Below are 10,140 nucleotides of genomic sequence, written 5' to 3' on the forward strand. Positions count from 1 at the left end.
TCCTTCTCTCAATCCTGCCATCGGAAAATCATGCATATCTGTTTACTGCATTACCCTTACTGCTAAGCTTAGTGTTATATCTGTGACAGCCGTTTGCAAGCTTAGCTTAGCCTCAGTAGTTTAGCTTAGCCTTGCATCTGTGATAGCCATGTGGTACTGTCATTACCTGGGCTCGCGATTACAGAGCCTGGGTCTGTTGAACTGCATTATGCTAATCTCGTTGTCTCTCCGGAGCATTCCTGCTCCCTTGTTTCCTAGTTTTCCTGGATCCTGGCCGTAACCTTGGCTGTGCCTGATCGTGGTGATATCTGTGCTGTGGCTGTTACCCTGCCTCTGGTTGTGCTCGTGCTGTGGCTGTACTGATTCTGTAACCCCACTCGCCCTAAACGTGGTCTGGTCCTGGTTGCACCGATGCCGTGATCTTGTCTTTGGACACCTCCCTATCAATATACGCATGAGACTCTTATCATCACCCTCAACATCATCATAGAGTGCAATAATTTCTCCCCTTTCGTTATTGTAATATGACATGCATCTGTTTCTATTATTGCTGTGCCTCTCTCCCCCTCTCTCTTTCTCTTTCCTTTTGTAGCAGGATGAGGGTGGCGCTCTGCTCTGTCCTCTCGCTCCTTCTCTCTCTCTCTCTTTCTCCCGCTGCTGCCTTGATTGGAAGACGGCGCTTGGAGTATATATGTGCTGGCGCACACCTGTCCCACATTCACCTCCTGAAAGCCAGTGGCGTGGCTCAGCTGGCGTGAGGCTGAAGCGTGGGATACGGGTCTGTTTTGGCGTCGGCTGGAACCTGGTACTCCGAAACTGCTTGAATGGTAAGCGCTGCCCCCTTTTGCCCATCCGATCACTGGTGCTCACGGAGTATTTATTAGTGTTGTGTGTCTGCAGCGGGTGCATTGTCTGACTGACAGCGGATGATAGTGCTCACACTCTGCGTGGGATCGGCTCATTGCGGTGTTTTTTTTTTCTCATCTGTGAGGTAGGCCTTTCTTCTGTTGCTGCTGCAGTTGTTTTGCTGAGCTGCGTTCTAGTAATGGCTGCATTTCTCTTTAATCCTAGCTCTCCATGCAGCTGTAGAGCCATCAGCATCTCAGCTCCCAGTTTCACACGCCAACTCATCGTTCGGCTCAGAGCCTCGGTGTGCGGCCTTGCTAACGCTGGCCGCCACTCCTAACAGAGCTGCTGTTTTGTTTCACTGGTTCTTGTTATTGTTAACACGATTTGTTTTATCTGTGCTTTGTGTCCTTATTTTAATCCGCTGTTCTGATCAGCGTGGTTTATGCCATCAAAACCACGCGGTGGCGTGGCCTGTTAGGCTGCTGATTCCAGCCTAGCTGGTCGTTGTGCGCAGTAGGCCTGAAATTCTTTGGCCATCGCCTGTTTTATTGTTTGTGTATTGTCCACTGTTTTTTTTTGTCAACATAATCTCTTTAGTGTTATTTTGCATTTGACCTTGGTTCATTTCATTCGGTATTTTGCATTTTATTATGTTTGGTTAATTTTCTTTGAATATTTGATTAGATTAATTTTTGCTAATATTTCTATTGCTGGGCTTGTAATTGCTTTGTGTTTTTTTTTTTTTTTGTGTTGAACAGGAGCTGTGGGCCCCCCCAGCGCGTGGCAGCCAGATCCCTTGGTGGTGGTATTCATTTGCAGTGAAGTGCACTCTGGGTGTCCCTGATTTTTTTCACGTGGTGCTTTACATAAAGCCTTTTCCCTGCTGGCTGCCCTGGTAAGCCCAAGCCCTAGTTCCTAAAGTTGTATATAGTTATTCTTTCTTTTTTTTGAGTTAGCCCAGCAAGAGCAAAAAAAAACAGACTGTGTGAATCTTTTTTTTTTTTTTTTAAGTAGTAGTAAGGACCATTTTAATTGTTGTTACAATAAAACTTGTTACACTTTGGAATCACGTCTCTAGACATTCTGTGTGTAATCGGACCTGTGTGACCTTTTACCGGGTGTTAACTGCATCAAACCCACTAAAACTAGTTCCTGGGGCGAAATACCCCAGGTGGCGTTGTCTGCACCTTTCTAGAAACTTACCGTCCTGCCACACTTTTTGCTATGGTTGTATCTCTTTTTATTGATAACTTTTAAGGCCCACTGTTGTAAAATTGTGACATCAATTTTAAACTGTAGTAGTACATATTCCTGGCTGAATATAAACAAAAACTACAAATTCCAACACCTCAGACTTTAAATTGTACTAATATCATTCTCTTCCTGACTAAACCAAAATTTCTATTCCTGCTCTTGTTTCAACTAATAGATTCTTTTGGCAGTTTCTCAGGCTACAGAATTAATTACGACAAATCCGAGGCTTTGCCACTGTGTGACTTTGGGAATAAAAGTGCCTTGGTCAACTTTCCCTTTAAGTGGTCTGAATCTATTTTTACATATTTAGGTGTTAAAATCTGTGCCAACTTAAATAACCTATACAAGCTTAATTTTACCCCCATTGTATCTTTAATTAAAAGTGATTTACTCAGGTGGTTTGACCTCCCTTTCTCCTTGTTAGGTAGAGTCAGTCTGATTAAAATGAACATCCTTCCAAGGATCGTATACCCAATGCAAATGCTCCCTCTAAGGATTAAGTGTGGGTTCTCTGATATCGATAAAGCTGTTTCTAAATTTATTTGGCATGGGAAAAAAACACACCTCAATCTCAAAACACTACAGCCGCCAAAAGAGAGGTGTTTTCTTTCAATGCCCAACCTTATGTTCTATAACTGGCACACGGTATAGTGTCAGACTGGCTGAGGCACTTTTAAAATTCTAGACAGGAGATCCATATTGACGCTGAGCACTGCCCCTCTTTGTCCTTACTCAGCCTTGTTGATTTATTTGAGTCTGAAAAACTACTATCATATGAACAAATGAAAACCAAATATGACATATCTTCTAAACATTTCTGTGGCTTTCTTCAGGTCAGGCACATCATTAACAATCTTAATTTTTCTGAAACTCAGCCAATAGCCTCTGCTATTGACTCACTTTTACTACAGTCTTGCCTCAGTAAAAACTTTTATATCACACGGTTATAGAAAATCACAGTCCATCAGCGTTCATTTGACACCGACAGAATCATAAGCGTTTGGGAGAGGGACCTAGGGACCAAGTTCGGGGAGGAGGCATGTGCAGATAGAGGTTGGGTCTTGCATACACTGCATTTGGAGTTGCCCTCTGATACTTAAATTCTTGGGAACTCTCAGGGGAAACTAACTTGCTGTTAGATGCTGTCATGTATGTTTTTGTTGTCTTTGTTTGTTTCAAAAATTCAATAAAATACAGTTTTAAAAAAAATTGTACTACTAATCATCATCTTCGTAATTATCACTAAAGAGAACATCAAGGTCTCTCTGCTGGGGCTGTCACAGGCACTCCCGTTGCTTTTGTCCCCATAAGTGCAGACCAGTTGGCAGGATACCCATTGTGGTGCAGGGGCCTTTTGGCCCATCCTCCATCCCATCGGTGCTATTCCCCTCTTTCCCTCCCTCTCGGCACTCTGGAGCCAGGGAGGCATGCCCTGTTAGATCCGCATGTGTGGGCATGGCTGCTGGTGGACTCTGAGTCTCTGTGCTGCCCGTGTTAAACATGTGTCGCTCCTGTGGAGACAAGAGGGAGGAACAAAGGGTTGGGGATGTCTAGCAGGCCCTCCTCCACTGTTGCAGGGTAACTGTCATTGCATCCAGAGGTCATGAGCCTCCCGCAGTTGAAGCCACCCCCTGCTACCTTCCACAGGACCTCAGCTCAGATGAGACAATCCACATAATTTAAGCATATTATTAAGTGTAGGAAAAGAAACAAACCAGGATTTCCTGAGTTGCAGCGAGCGAGGAGGGAAGAACCCAACATCGAGTCCCCTTCTGATGAGCAGAATGGGGAAATGTGGTATATGGAGGACCGCTTGACTGGTGTTGCTCGGGGACATGAGTCCTTCTGATCGAGGATCAACCTGTGGACTGTGTGAGGCCGGTAATGCCCCCCATCGTGCTGGGGTCCAGTGTCCTCGGAGTTGGGTTGTTTTGGAATGCAACCAAAAGCGGGTGGTAAACTCCATCTGAGGCTCAATACTGGCACAAGGCCGATAGTTGACAAGTACCTTAAGGGAAAGAGAGAGAGTTCAAGAGGAAATGAAACTTGCTGGGTTGGGGTTGGTTGCTTGTTGTGGGAGGATCCCCATTTGGGACCTTTCCAAGTTGCTGGCCTTACCCTCACCAGGCACATTTCCTCTTAGGCAATGCCGTGCAACTGGCCCCAGGTCAACTTGGGATGAAAGTGGATCGCGGCTCTGGCCACAAGCTTTACAGCGCCCTGCGCTCGGATCTTGCTCCTTCCCGGGGGAACGCTCACTGTGCCCCCTTTCCTTGCAGGGAGGGACATGGCCCCCCTGCTCCCAATGCGAATGTTGACTGGAGTGGTCTGTCCCCAACTGCATTCCATGCAGGCCATATAAAAGGCGCCAGGGGTGAGCTGCGATATTGGCAATCTGACCCATCTTTAAACACTGATCAAGGAGTCTAAAGCATGCAAAAGTCAGAGGGTGGACCAAACTCTGTGGTGCAATGAAATCTAGTAGCCGGTTCCCTCCAAAGTTTCCCTCAGGACAGCTGGCTCTGGGCCACTTTTGGTGAGCAGAACTGGCATTGTGGAATAAACCAAATGCTGGGTTAAGGCGCCCGATGCAGACACTCATCAGACCCCAGAAAAGGAGTTGGTTCATATAGACAGCAGACCATGGAGTTGGGAATCCACTAAGGAGTCTGTAACAACTCACCTGCCGATTCAACCAGCTCTGAAAATGGATGGCGCTGAAGCATCAGGCCCATACCATGCCATCTCAGGGACCATGAGGTCTACGCCTGGACGAGTAGAAGGGCTGCTGCAGACAGCACTGAAGCCTACAGCAAAGGCCCAGACAGATCTAGGTGGTAGTAGCAAATATTCAAATAAGAACTTTGACAGCCGAAGTGGAGAAGGGTTCCATGTTAACAGCAGTTGAACATGGGTCAGTCAGTCCTAAGAGATAGGCGAACGCTGTTTGGTAGGGTGGGCTGATGGCCTGCCTCACCCCCGGCTGATCGAAAGAGAATCAGGTTCAGATCCCTGTAAGCCGTGTGCATGGGCCCCACCACCTACCACCCTCCCTATTGCTCTGTCAGAGTACCACGGGCGCAGGTCTATGGTGGCAAGTTCATACGTGCTGCATAAACAGAAATAAGTTACATATAGAGAAATACGCTGCATATATGACAACAAATGCAAAAGGAAAATGCAGTTGGACTGAAAATGAGCTATACCCTCATTTTCATCTAAAATAGCTATGGCTGTCAGACGAGTGCTGAGGGTAGGTCTACAAAGTGCAACACCATAGAGTGAAAATATTCAATAGCTCAATTTTTATATGGTGTATTAAAACCAAATTTACCTCACACATTAATGGTCTACAGGTGATTATGCTACAGCACTTAGTTAGGGAAAATGTGCCTTTGCATGTATAAAGGGAATTTTTATAGGTAATTCAATAATGTCACTGCTGTGTCATTAGTGTCATGACTTTTACCTAACAAAATAAATTTTGCATGCACTTAGTTTGGAAAGATTTGCTTTTATGTAATTTGTGGAAATTATTATTGGAAATAATCCTAAGTGTCTTCAGTGCTATTCAGTGTACAGTCATGAAATTCACTACAACAACTAGAGGTCTCCTTTCAGTCATGCCTATGTTATTGATCCCTGAAGATCAAATGTGTCAATATCTTTCCAACTTTACCCGAGCTCAGGGCTGGAGCATTTTTTGTTGTATGTGAGGTATTTCACTATGACGTTTTTTTTTTTTCTACTTTAATAGTTACTTTGACTTTTTTTCTTTCATTTTGATGACATACTATATCATCACAGTTTTTTTGTTGCATTTTAAAGACAGGCGATACAATGACGTTTTAGTTTTAAAATTTATATGACATAGAATGTAGAAGGAAGGTAGATTTATTGTCATTTTTCTTAAACATGGTTTAAGAAGAAATATAATTAAAGTTGATCCTAAATCCTGCTACATCTTTTTGGCGTGAAAGGAGGAGTTGAGGAGTCTCACAGCCTGGGGAAAGAAGCTACTCCATAGTCTGGTGGTTCTGCAACAGATACTTCTTTATCTTTTTCCAGATGGCAGCAGGGTGAACAGACTGTCTGGGGTGGCTGCTGTTTTTCAGTATCCTTTGGGCTCTGTGCAGACACCAGACCATGTATGAGAAAACCAAATAATTATTTGGCAGATTGTTAACTAAGTAAAACAGTATTAACCACGTTTAACAAACATAACAAATATGTGTGAAAAAAAGTAAGTGTAATACTACGGTGTCAAAACACTCTGATATAATTAAAGGTTGTTAAAAATCCTATTTGAGTAAAGGTATACAAGTACTAGCATCAACATATAAGAAAGTATGAAAGTACTTAATATGACCAAAGGTCTATCAACAAAACTTATAATTAGAAAATCACGAATTGCACGATTACAAAACAATATAGAATCTGCACGCAACAGTGTAAAGGAAGGATAATTAAGATACAGATAGAGGAGATGTATATCAAAATGCAAGTCTGTACTAAGAGTCTTTCAGTTCAGTGTGTAGCACGCTGCTGGCAGGGGGTACTGTCTGGAGATGCGCAGATATGTCACGTGTTGGTTGTGCAACAAAGACATAAATTGTCAGTTTCTATGATGTAGAGATCTCCTGATGTCTCCTTGAGTCTTTGCAGGAGTTCAGTTGACAGCTCCTTGCCCCAAATGAGTCATAAGTTAACTCAAACTGTCAGTTGGGCAATAAAATTTGTCGCAATTTAGTTCTGCTTACAAGATTTGTAAGTTCAACAAGGCAGTTAGATCCATTAGCTGACCCTGAGGTTCATCTAAGGAATCTCCAAAAGAGGTTTCAGTTTTAGGAAGGCATTTGAATATCTTCTTATCAAGAGTTGTTCTCATCATCCACTACAATGGGAACCATTGATGTTCTGGGCAGTTTTAATCACCCACTGTAGAGCCTTCCTGTCCTGGGCGATGCATGAACCATGCCATTTTGGGATATTTCCAGTCAGTATGCTTTCTATTGCGCCTCTGTAGAAGATAACCAGGAACTTGCTCTGGAATTCAGCCTTCCTGAGATTCCGTAGGAAGTAAAGCCTTTTCTGTGCTTTTTTTAACTGGGTTTTGTTGTATGATGATCAAGATAGGTTCTCAGTGATATTAATGCCAAGGAACCTATAGCTTTTCACCTACTCCACCTCAGCTCCTCAACTCTACTGATGTAGACAGGAGTGTGTGTCTTTGGCTCCTTCTTTCTAAAATCAACAATCATCTCCTTGGTTTTACTGACGTTGAGCAGTAGGTTGTTCTCTGTGCACCACTCAGCAAGATTGTTGATTTCCTCCTGGAATGAACTCTCATCATTGTTCGTAATATGATGGTGGTGTCGTCTGCATACTGCACATGAATTCTCCTGATGTCTGGGAGTGCAGTCATGGGTTTACAGCAATGGCGGAAAGTGGAGCATATCAGTTGCATTAATTGCTAGCAGTGCAGTGGAGTTACAGCAGAGAAGACCATTTGTGATGGACTTTTAAAGGGTAAGACGTCTAAAGAATCGTTTTTTTTTTTATTATCAGCATATCTTAGATCATTATCATAGATAAACAGCATAGCTAAATAAACATTTGCATTAAAGCATGATATTGGATTATCCCCTGCTAAATCGTCATCTCATCAGCCACTAACAGCCTGTAAATTTAAATTGGGGAGTTAAAGGGGAGAAAAGGCTTGTGTGATTTATTTTACAAGTCAGTGTGAGTTAAATGTCAGCTTTGTTAAGTATAACATGGTGCTTGATAGGAGAGTGCTATTTTGTGGTACATTAGCATTGATATGGATTAAGAGTGCATATTTGAGACATCTAAACAGAATGTAAAAAAACATCACTGTAAAAAGAAATATAATTTAAGGGGGAATGTTTTTAGCTTTGTGATTTTGTTGATTCCATTTGTCTTTATTATGTATCAGCTCAGCTGATTTTCCATTGATGGCAAAGGGAGGAAAGCTGAAAGACCTGAATGAGATCACAGGTTATGTCATTTAGAAAAATGAAACATACTAGGCTTAATGGGGGATTATTCTAAATACTGAAATTGTTACACTACTGTCTTATATTATTAATCATGCTGAAAATATATTTTATCATGGTGTTAATATATATGTTAATATACGTATATGTGATCTTGCTATTGTATATTGGTAACTTAAAATAGGAGCACTGGGTGCTGGAGGAACAGCTATGGATGGACTGCTATGTGATGGAGGATGCTGCAGATCAGTACTGAGTGGACCTTTGTGGAACTGAAAACTTAACAAGGTTAATGTTTCAAAAAGTTCCAGCAATAAGCAATCATACTTACATGTTAGCCTGTTATACTTCATTTTATATTAATGAATTAAAATTTAAAATTATTCTACTGAATATATAATATACACTGTTACTGTACAATATTACTATCTGTGGAGAGTAATGCATTACACAAATTTTGCATTACTTTCACCAAAATGACCTCAGAAGAATGACTAGGCATTATAAAATGTAAGAAGGTCATGCTGTTTGGAAGCGGGTTATAAGTCAGCTCCCTGTCTTCTGCAAGCCTTTCCCTTTTTCTCATTTTTTTAAACATATACAAGGCTTCCCAGTGGTGTGCTCTTTGTTTGGGTAAAATGTTCTAATGCAGTTTTTGAAAATGATAACCTCACATATTTTTTGTAATTGTAATCTGGGGTGAGTGTAAGACTACTTCTGCTGGCATTTCTCAACAATATTTTCCTCATTTGTGTGTACAAATGTGAATGCCGACTGCCTTTCTCTACATGCCTGGATCGTCCCTGTGCAGCACAGCAAAACATGGTGGAGACTATCTGCAAGGACACCACAAAAGAAGGACATATACCAACTGCTTTATATGCTAATTATGTTTCTGAGTTTATTAGATATCAATGAAATTAATTCATTGCAGTTAGTAAGTCAGTAGAAAGACAAAGATGAATGAAATACACGTTTATATATATAAGCAATAAACAGCAGCCTGCTCCTTTATCATGGTAAGGTAAGTCTAAAAGATGTCAGCATAACCATGTATGTCATATCCACATCACTCATATTTAATGTGATTATACATTTTACATATAAAAAGACTATATGTATATAGATTTTGTATATTTTTTATTTTAAAATATATTTTATTTTTTGTAATTTAACCCTTTTTTTAGTACTCAATAACTTTTTTTCTATTGCCTCTGACTCTTGAGCTGCTAATGTTTGAATTTTTCAAGTGTGAGATTAATCAATCTAATCTAACTCTAGCTGTTTAACATTAATCTTCAGATATTAACATTAGGGATGTTAGGGGTTAACCATGTCTCTGTGAAGATGTGCGCAGAGCAATCTCTGATCTCCTGCTGCTGAGTGTCAATCACATCTTGCGACCAGACATTAGCCAGAAGAAGGCTTGGTAGAGAAACAGCTCTCAGTCCAATTCTTGTCAGGCTCACCCTGATGCCAGCTCTACTCCCTCTCTTCGTCCAGCGCTTTCAGTTTCATTCCTCCCCTCAGGTCTGACTGGCAGCTCAGCGTATGCTGTTTGTGCAGATCCTCTATTTTGATGGCATACTTTACTAATGACATTTTTTTAGGGTTTTTATGACAGACTAGACTACGATGTTCATACTATACTATAATTTTTTTTGTTTTTGTTTTTTTTACGTTTTAATGGCCGTTTTAAGACATGCTATACTATGACTTTTTTTCAATTTTTTTATGACATACTATGACTTTTTGTATTTTTATGATATACTATACTATGAGTTTGTATTTCGGACTTTTGTGACATATTTGACTCTGGCCTTTTTTTGCAGATTTGATGTCATAGTTTACTATGACCTTTTTTGTATTTTTATGACATGCTATACCATGATGCACTTTTAATTGTATTTTTTGGCATTTAATAGCATTTTTTATGGCATACAATGGCTTTTTGGGCATTTTTTAAGACATATTTTTCTTAGATTTTTTCAGGCATACTATGACCGTTTTTTTGACA

General features: G+C 41.1%; 1 pseudogene; it reads left to right on the forward strand.

Moving 5' to 3' along the window:
• Positions 1-3,749: 3,749 nt before the first annotated feature.
• Positions 3,750-5,196, forward strand: LOC148186383 (28S ribosomal RNA; annotated as a pseudogene).
• Positions 5,197-10,140: the final 4,944 nt, after the last annotated feature.

This window comes from Plectropomus leopardus, chromosome 19 (assembly GCF_026936395.1).
Source record: "Plectropomus leopardus strain MGB_pleo_1.0 chromosome 19, ASM2693639v1, whole genome shotgun sequence".
Lineage (NCBI taxonomy): Eukaryota > Metazoa > Chordata > Actinopteri > Perciformes > Serranidae > Plectropomus > Plectropomus leopardus.